The sequence below is a fragment of the Dictyostelium discoideum genome (genome assembly GCF_000004695.1).
Source record: "Dictyostelium discoideum AX4 chromosome Un chrUn_00036, whole genome shotgun sequence".
Lineage (NCBI taxonomy): Eukaryota > Evosea > Eumycetozoa > Dictyosteliales > Dictyosteliaceae > Dictyostelium > Dictyostelium discoideum.
Genome location: NW_003102029.1, coordinates 25208 through 35000, shown reverse-complemented (window position 1 = coordinate 35000; position 9793 = coordinate 25208).

Below are 9793 nucleotides of genomic sequence, written 5' to 3'. Positions count from 1 at the left end.
CCTTCCCCACTTCGGCCTTCAAAGTAAATTCTTTTGAATATTTGCTACTACCATCAAGATCTGCACTAAAGACAACTCCACTCGAATTCACATTCAAGCTTCTACGTTACCTTCACGCCTTCCTACACGTTAAAAGTATTATCACTTCTTTTAACGATTGGGCATCGACCATCCACTGCTAGCGTCATCCATTTTCAGGGCTAGTCCATTTGGCAGGTGAGTTGTTACACACTCCTTAGCGGATACCGACTTCCATGGCCACCGTCCTGCTGTCTTAATGAACTAACACCTTTTGTGGTATCTATTAGTGAATGTTAGACGTCTTATCCCAATATTTGGTTCAACCCACATCGCCAGTTCTGCTTACCAAAAATGGCCCACTAAGAGCTCCTATTTTTCATTGCACATGTGCAATTTAATTTTAAAATCCAATTAAGTGAATTAAAATGATACCCACCCGTTCAGAGTTTGAGAATCAGCTGAGAGCATTACGCCCCCGAAACTGCTAATCATTGTCTTTACAAGATGGAACTAGAATACTGCTCCAGCTATCCTGAGGGAAACTTCGGAAGGAACCAGCTACTAGGTTGTTCGATTAGTCTTTCGCCCCTATACCCAAGTTAGACAAGCGATTTGCACGTCAGCATTGCGACAAGCCTCCATCAGAGTTTCCCCTGACTTCGCCTTCCTCAGGCATAGTTCACAACCTTTCGGGTCCCATTCTAGGTGCTCAACCGCAAATCCTTTCGAAACAGAGTTCTCATGATTCGGGCACTCCTTACAGAAGGTAACCGTAGTTACGATCTTTTGGAGTATTCTTTCTTTCAATACGCGTCAGAGTTTTAATTACTCTTACACTCGCACACAAAACGGCCTCCTTGATCCGTGTTTCAAGACGGGACATTTATTGAACCCACTCTAACGATATGGTAACGCTACTAGAATCACAACATTAAGCCCACGCGTTCAACAAAGCTACAAGCCATCCGAAGATAACCTGTAGACAAGGCCAAGCCACGCAAACAAAATTAATAACCACTAATAGTGAATTGCCACCATTTTGCACTCTTGATGAAACCCAATATCCATTATTGAGAGCGAGCCACCAGCAAGCCGATAAGCCTCATCCCCCATTTTATAAACATCAGATCTCACCCGTTAGTAACTGGCCGATTTAGAGTACCTTCCTCGTCGATAACCAATGAATCAAATGTCCGTTACCTTTTGATCAGCACGTAACACTCTACTTTGGCCACCTAAGAATTAGAGCTAAACCGACGTCATTAATCGGGGTCCAAGTAAACGCTTCCACATAAACGGTGTCAAATACTTTTAAACCTTTTTTCAAAGTTCTTTTCACCTTTCCCTCACGGTACTTGTATGCTATCGATCTCCTAACATATATTTAGCCTTGGATGAATCTTATCACCCATTCAGAATGCAATTTCAGACATTCCTACTCGTGGAGCTAATGGCAAAGTCCAACTGTTGTGATACTGCGAACAGGGTTATCACCTTCTACGACTCGAAATTCCAAACGGAATTAGCAGTCACAACAGCGGGCTCCATCAGTCCATAGGTCACATCACCTAACCTCGAAGAGATCCAGGTTTGAACCTTGGGCTATTCCGTCTTCACTCGCCGTTACTGACGGAATCCTAGTTAGTTTCTTTTCCTCCGCTTACTGATATGCTTAAGTTCAGCGGGTAATCTTACAAAGGTGAGGCGGAATTAGAATAATCTTTCGGACAAGTACTAGTATTACGCAGATCTTACCTGCTACTGCAACGGTGGCCAGAAACCCAGCGCGTACACCGTTCCCCCTGCCGCTAAACTGCCGGACATACCCGACTAACATATTAGAGATAGGTCGAATCAACACAATTGATCCTTTCTAATAGCTTTCAGCACGCTTAATGCCCTCTAACTAACCAATTTGACGGACCGATTATTAGTGACATTAAATTTACCTTCCACCATTAAAAAGTTTTTTGTGACCAATGTATATTGATTACGTTAACCTCTAAATGCTAGCCGAATGACAGTGACAAATCGAGAGAATTACAACATAGTAGCCTAAGTCACCCAGTAAGCCCCCCCTTGCGGGGCAACAGACGGAAAGATACCCTAGGCATACGTCCAATCAGGCGTTATCTATCTCCCTTGATTAACATTTGGCTCATTTCGGGCGGTCCTCGCATAGTTTATTAGGACGAAGCTGCTATGCACTCGCGCACTTTTTACCACCATCTAATCAAGTTCAATAGACACACCCAAAAGGGATTCTATCAGGACCACTCTCACCCAAGTATAACACCTAATCCGAAAGGACCGATGTCATCATGTGCGTTCAACATTTCAACTATCCCAGTAGGCTGCAATTCAAGTGAATTATCGCAGTTTGCTACGGTCTTCATCGATTTAGGAGTCGAGGTATTCACCGTTTATGCTTAAAGATTTAAAATCTAAAGACATATTTTAAATGTTTTGTTTGACGTACTAGAAAAATATCACTGGCAAGCCTGTGATGTAAATTTTTGAGTCGGGATTTTATGTCGTAACATGTGTAACATATTGCTAGATGGATTCAATTGGTGTTACCCAATTGACTTTTTTTATCAAAATACTATAAACAATTTGTCTTAAGAAAACATATTAATAGCATCGAGACAATAAATCTGACAAGCCAACTTACTCTTAAACCTTAATTAAAAAGCCTAATTTCTTTATACGCAAGCAGTTCCATTATCCAAAAAAACATAAAGTTTATGATATTAAGATAAAAAATGATCCATCCGCAGGTTCACCTACGGATACCTTGTTACGACTTCTCCTTCCTCTAAACAATGAGATTTAAATAACTTTTAATTTATATCAGTGTTGCCACAGATAAAACGATCCGTTAACTTTACCGTATCATTCGATCGGTAGGAGCGACGGGCGGTGTGTACAAAGGGCAGGGACATATTCAGCATAAGGTAATGACTTACGCTTACAAGGAATTCCTCGTTTATGATCAATAATTACAAAGATCAAGCCCAGTTACGTAGGAAATTCAAATGATTACCCAATCCTTCCGGACCAGGAGCCTTTTTGTTTCCTACATTGTAGCGCGCGTGCGGCCCAAGGTATCTAAGGGCATCACAGACCTGTTATTGCCTCGGACTTCCGCCTGCTTGAGGCAGGTAGTCCCTCTAAGAAGTTTTAATTCGTACCTATCGAGTCAGACTACACACTCCTTGAAGCAGGAGATGACCGAAATCATTCCAAACCCCAGAAAAGCTATCGTCTATATCGACTAATAAATACTACTAGTTAGCAGGTCGAGGTCTCGTCCGTTATCGGAATTGACCAGACAAATCGCTCCACCAACTAAGAACGACCATGCACCACCACTTATAGAATCATGAAAGATCTTTTAGTCTGTCAATCCTTACTATATCTTAGCTTGGTAAGTTTTCCCGAGTTGAGTCAAATTAAGCCGCAGGCTCCACTCCATTGTGTGCCCTTCCGTCAATTCCTTTAAGTTTCAGACTTGCGACCATACTCCCCCCGGAATCTAAACACTCATGATTTCTCACAAGGTGCCGATTAAATTTTGAAAAAATTTTAACCGATCCCTGGTCGACATAGTTTATAGTTTGGACTACGACGGTATCTGATCGTCTTCGATCCCCAAACTTTCGTTCTTGATTAATGGGGAAGTATTTGGTGAATGCTTTCGCAGAAGTTCATCTTGATAGGGTCAACGAATTTCACCTCTCGCCCACCAATATGAACACCCCCATCCATCCCTATTAATCATTACACTTTAAACGCAAACCAATAGCGTAAAATGTCATGTTTCATCATACCATGCTGCAAAAGATCAGCGAGACGCCTGCTTTAAACACCACAATTTTCTCACAGTGAAATGTCCAAACAAGCACTATCAAAGATAATACAAGCTGAACTATTAAGAAAGAGATACCGGTGTCGATTTAACCACGAAGTGGTAAATGACATAAACCCGGTAAACCTTAAACTTCAACTACGAGCTTTTTAACTGCAACAACTTTAGTATATGCTATTGGAGCTGGAATTACCGCGGCTGCTGGCACCAGACTTGCCCTCCAATTGTGTTAATTAAGAGTTTTAATTTGTGTTCATTTCAATTGCCCTCCAAAAAGGATAGGTATTGATATTTATTGTCACTACTTCCCCGTATTGGGATTGAGTAATTTGCGCGCCTGCTGCCTTCCGTAGAAGTGGTAGCCATTTCTCAGGCTCCCTCTCCGGAATCGAACCCTAATTCCCCGTTACCCGTTACAACCATGGTAGGCCAATACCGTACCATCGAAAGTTGATAGGGCAGTGACACAGTAGACTTGTCGAAGATAAATCCTCGATCTGCAATATTATTCGGTATCACCCAAAACCCGAAGGCATTGGTAGAATGCTAATAATCGCTGAGCTTCCGTTGCCAGTCACCCATCGCTTGTATGTATTAGCCCCGATTTACTGCGGTTATCCAAAAGGTAAAACCCGAAAGTCTATTAGTTTATCACTGTTGTAATGAGCCGTCTGCAGTTTCATCGTACAAGAATTTATACTTAGACATGCATGGCTTAATCTTTGAGACAAGCATATGACTACTGGCAGGATCAACCAGTTAAGCATGTAGATAACACGTATCATGATATTAATCACTATTACATATTAATTACAAAACTTATTTTTTGTTTTGATTGTTTGGTTAATGTTTCCCTTTGAAGAGGTCACAAAATTACAGGATTAGATCCCGTCACTTTTATTACCAATTAAAAAGATTCATCAAATGTTACATTGTTAGCTGACAGATAGTTAAATCTGGCCTTTAACCATGCTCCACAAAGTAAATCAGCACTTTGCCAACAGATCTCCTTATTGCTCCTCCGTCACCTATTGCATTGGCCTAGTCGCTTTGACACGTCTAGAAAGCCGACATTGCTGTCGCCGCCTGGGGTGTGAGAGCGCATGCATACCTAGAAAAGGACGGCGCACGCTCCACGATTAATTTGTAGCACAGGTTTTTTACGCGCTTGCTACATCCGGTGACTCGTGCCATTGCTCGCAATAAAGCAAATGGCTGTGGCGGTTTGGAGCTCGCCACCCAGCAACTACCGATCCAGTGAAGGAACCTCGTTATATGGGCCACTCGCTCCGGTACACTACTGCTGTTGCCAGTCGCAGTGCACATGATTGGGTGAATCGCTGTTGAGAGTTTCCACGGGCTAATCCATGGGGTTAGGCTCAACTGATTCCGATACCCGTTTGTCTGCCAAAAAATGTCCAGAAGACGAGGCGGCACCGCTGCTAGGCAGCAGGACCACATGAGCACACTGATACTAGCGTATCACTGCTGCAGCTTGCATGCTGTCAGTCGCCTACTGGCTTCTTTCACTTGCATCTGCTTGCTCACTCTTCTTGTATATGTATTTGGGGTAGTCACCGAGCTCAATGGCTAATGGTCACACCTAGTTTGTATGGTACTCAGTATTTTTTTGCTCAAAAAAATTTTGAAAAAACCCCCCTCTTCTTTGGATTTAGGCGATAACTTAGAAAAATTGCCAATTTTTCATATGGGGACCATCTAACTTAGAGAAAATCTTGACCAATTTTTTGGTCAAATTTTTCTAAGTTAGATGCTCATAGTAATAACTTAGAGAAATTTGGACTAAAAAGTCCAAAAATTTTTCCAAGTTAAATACTATGGGCAAAGGACCACCCATACTACTAACTCTTGGCAATCCCTTCTAAGCCTCAATACCGGGTCGTTGGCGGTCATCCATGGTCATAACTCCTCATCACGGCCACTATGACGGCGGTTTGTCTCTCAATAAGGAGCATGGCACCACTTCAGTCAGGACGTGGGTCTGATGCGGACGCACTATATGGTAGCATGCCACCGCACCCAGCCCACGACACATCACCAAAAAAGAAAAAAGCCAAGTAAAATGGACGGCGCCGCCAACTTCGTCTGGCAGCACCCCACACTAGCCGCTGGCATATCCATACTCCTTGCAGCTCCTTACTGTCCTACCTATCTCCACATTACTAGCTATAGGCGGTGCAGTAGATCGCCGACAGCTCATATGGTAGAGGCCAGCGGCTCGACGGACAAAGTGATATGATAAGTCGAGCTATGGCTTAATCCATGCTGCTAGTGGCCTGACACTTGGGGGATACCGGTCGAGCACTCCATATAAACAATCTTTGGAGAGGCTCAAATTGCGTTCAGCTCTGGCAAGGCTATGGTAAAGCCTTCTTGCCAGTGCCTCTAGTCTGTGTGCTAGTCGGCCGGTGATGGTGCTTGATTGTGTGTCGCGGCATTAGTGAGTTTGGGTATCATCCATACACTAGCACCCCCTAACGGCGCTCCTATGGTGATAATGTATGGGGCCAGACCACTGCGGGCAATGGACCGTGTACTTGGGTCTCTAAAACAATATGGTAGGGGGGGGCGCTCATCTCCTCATTAACCTAGTATGGGACACCCTACCAAGGGGCATCATTATACCATACTAAATTAATATGGGGATAAGCGCTTGTGGCCTCACGCCACAGCTCAGAGTGTGTGCGTGATATGGTATGGCCACGTCCCAGCGCCACATAGACATAGAAAGTAGTCCACCAGCCTCCAATACCCTCATATAATGGGGTTGTCCATGGGCTGGCTATGCCTTTTTTGTGTGGTGCGCTAAGACGAACAATATGAGACAAGCGTGCGCGCGCCTGCCTTAGACTATGTGTATGTGTGACCTTGCCCGTCAGCCGCCGATGCTGCCTGCCATAGCCCATGGACTATGGTAGCTTGGCTGCTGCCGCCATACAAATTGCGCTCCGATATGGCCACCAGCAGCTGGCCGCTCCATATTAATTGCGTGCCTTGGCTGTCGCCAGCTGGCTGGCTAGCGGTCGGTCATCCGCCTTGCAGCACCATAGCATGGGGTCTAGCGGCGCTTGGCGCTCTGATGGCTTGGCACATCACATACAAATAGCCCTTCGGCAGTATACCTAAGGCCTCTGGCTTGCCTTAGACACACTATCAAATGGCGTTCCTAGACGCTTTCACCTTGTCTCCAAATGGCGTTCCTGAATCCCCATATTAATTTTTATATGGGAACCGGGCCGCCTGCCCATATTAATTTTTTATATGGGGACATGGCCGTCTGCCCATATAAAATTTAATATGGACACCTGGCCGTCTGCCGTCGGCGGCCGCTGGCATTGTCATACAAATGGCGTTCCTTGGCCTCCGCCCATATTAAATTTAATATGGACACCTGGCCGTCTGCCGTCGGCGGCGGTCTCATACAAATGGCGTTCCTTGACCTTTGCTCCTCATATTAATATTTATATGAGCGCCATATAAATCCAATTGGGGTACTCGGATGTCGCTGGCCTCTGCTCTCATATTAATATGAGTTCCCCATATTAAATTTAATATGGGAAACTGGCCGTCTGCCGTTGGCGCTTCCATACAAATGGCGTTCCTTGGCTCCTCATATTAATATTTATATGAGCCCCATATAAATCCAATTGGGGTACTAAGGCTGCCACTAGCCTCATATAGGGTGTTCCTAGGTAGTATTTTTTTTTTTTTCTAAGTCAAAAATACCATATAAAAAGACTTAGAAATTTTAAGTTTTTACATAGTAAAGACTTAGAAAATCTCGTTTTTTTAGTATGGTGATTTCTAACTTAGAGAAATTTTGGTATTTTTAAAAATACTACCTCCTATATATATGTATTTGGTGATGTCGCCGCGCATCGTCTGAAACGCACTTTGGTCGTTATATGGTGAAAAAAAAGTTTTTATAATAAGGTTCTAGTTCGATACTTGCTATGTACAACATGGAGTATTAAAGCAGAAATGAATATTACTAATAGTAACCTATTTAAAAAAATAACATTTTGACCTACAAAGGGTACAAAAAAGTGGGAATCGATTTTGCTCATTTTGGGCAAAAATCCCAAAATTTTCTAAGTCAATTATTTGAGCCCCTATATCGATACTTGCTATTGACAAAAGGTAGAAATTAAAATTTTATGATGATTTAATTAGTTATTTGTTGAATTCCGACTTATTTTACCTTATAAAATACTTTCGCAAAATCGATTTTGCTCATTTAGGAAAAGTTAGTTAAATCTTTTTGACTAAGTGGAAATTTAATAGTTGCTATGAATAATAGTAATAACTTATACTTATCTACAATTTATTCATAGTAACCATTTAATTTCCACTTGGCCATCAAGATATCCGAACATCAAAAATGACTTAGAAAAAAAATTTTGAAAAAATTTTGAAAAAATTTTGAAAAAAAAATTTTTATTTTTTTTGACTGAAAAAGACTTAATAATTGTCAAATATCATTTACCCCTTAGTTTGGTTCAATTTGGATGACATTGAAAAAATTTAGGGGTGTCTAAAGTCCAAGGATTTTTTTTGATTAAAAATATCGATGATGACATCAGAATTAAACCAAACAACCTCCAATAGATTCAAAATATACGATAACCTATATGTTGGTATCATTTCAAATAAATTTGAGCACAATTAAATCTCTAATTTAAAATTTAAAAAAAAAAAAAAAAAAAAAAAAAAAAAAAAAAAAAAAAAAAAAATCCCATATAAATTTTTAACTTAGAGAAAAAAAAAAAAAAAAAATTTAAATTTTTAAAATGGACTCTAGGCTCAATACTTGCTATTGACAATCGATAGATAACTTAATTTTATTAATATAATCAATATTAATATATTATTAAATATTAAATATACCTTAAAAAAAGTTGTTAACTTAATTGAAAATTTTAAAAAATTAAAATTTTAAAATTGACTCTACGTTCGATACTTGCTATTGATAATCGATAGACAACCCATTTTTATTAATATTATCAATAGCAATGTATATTTTATCTTTTAATTTTTATTTGGGAATGTCAAATTGCTCATTTAGGAAAAAAAAAAAAAATTTCAAAATGGGCTCTAAGTTCGATACTTGCTATTGACAATAGTTATATAATGTAATTTTATTAATATTATACATAGTAACATATTTTCTAAAGAGTAACTATACCTTAAAAAAGTTGTTAATTTAATTGAAAATTTTGAAAAATTAAAATTTTAAAATCGATTAATTAACCTATAGTTACTATTGTAAATCGATAGATAACTTAATTTCATTAATATTATACATAGTAACATTATAAAAAACTTTTAATTTTTATTTGGGAATTTCAAATTGCTCATTTGGGAAAATTTTTAACTAAGAAAAAATTCAAAAAAAAAAAAAATTTCAAATTTTTAAAATGGGTTCTACACTCAATACTTGCTATTGACAATCGGTAGGTAACTTAATTTCATTAATATTATCCATAGTAACATTATAAAAAACTTTTAATTTTTATTTGGGAATGTCAAATTGCTCATTTGGGAAAAATTTTTTGACTTGGAAAAATTTTGGAAAAAAAAAAAATTAAATTTTTAAAATGGGCTCTAAGCTCGATACTTGCTATTGACAATCGATAGGTATCATAATTTCATCAATATCATACATAGTAACATATTAAAAATAGATTAATTTTTATTTGGGAATGTCAAATTGCTCATTTAGGAAAAAAAAAAAAATTTTCAAAATGGACTCTACATTCGATACTTGCTATTGACAATCGATAGGCAAACCCTTTTTATTAATATTATCAATAGTAATGTATATTTTATCTTTTAATTTTTATTTGGGAATGTCAAATTGCTCATTTAGGAAAAAAAAAA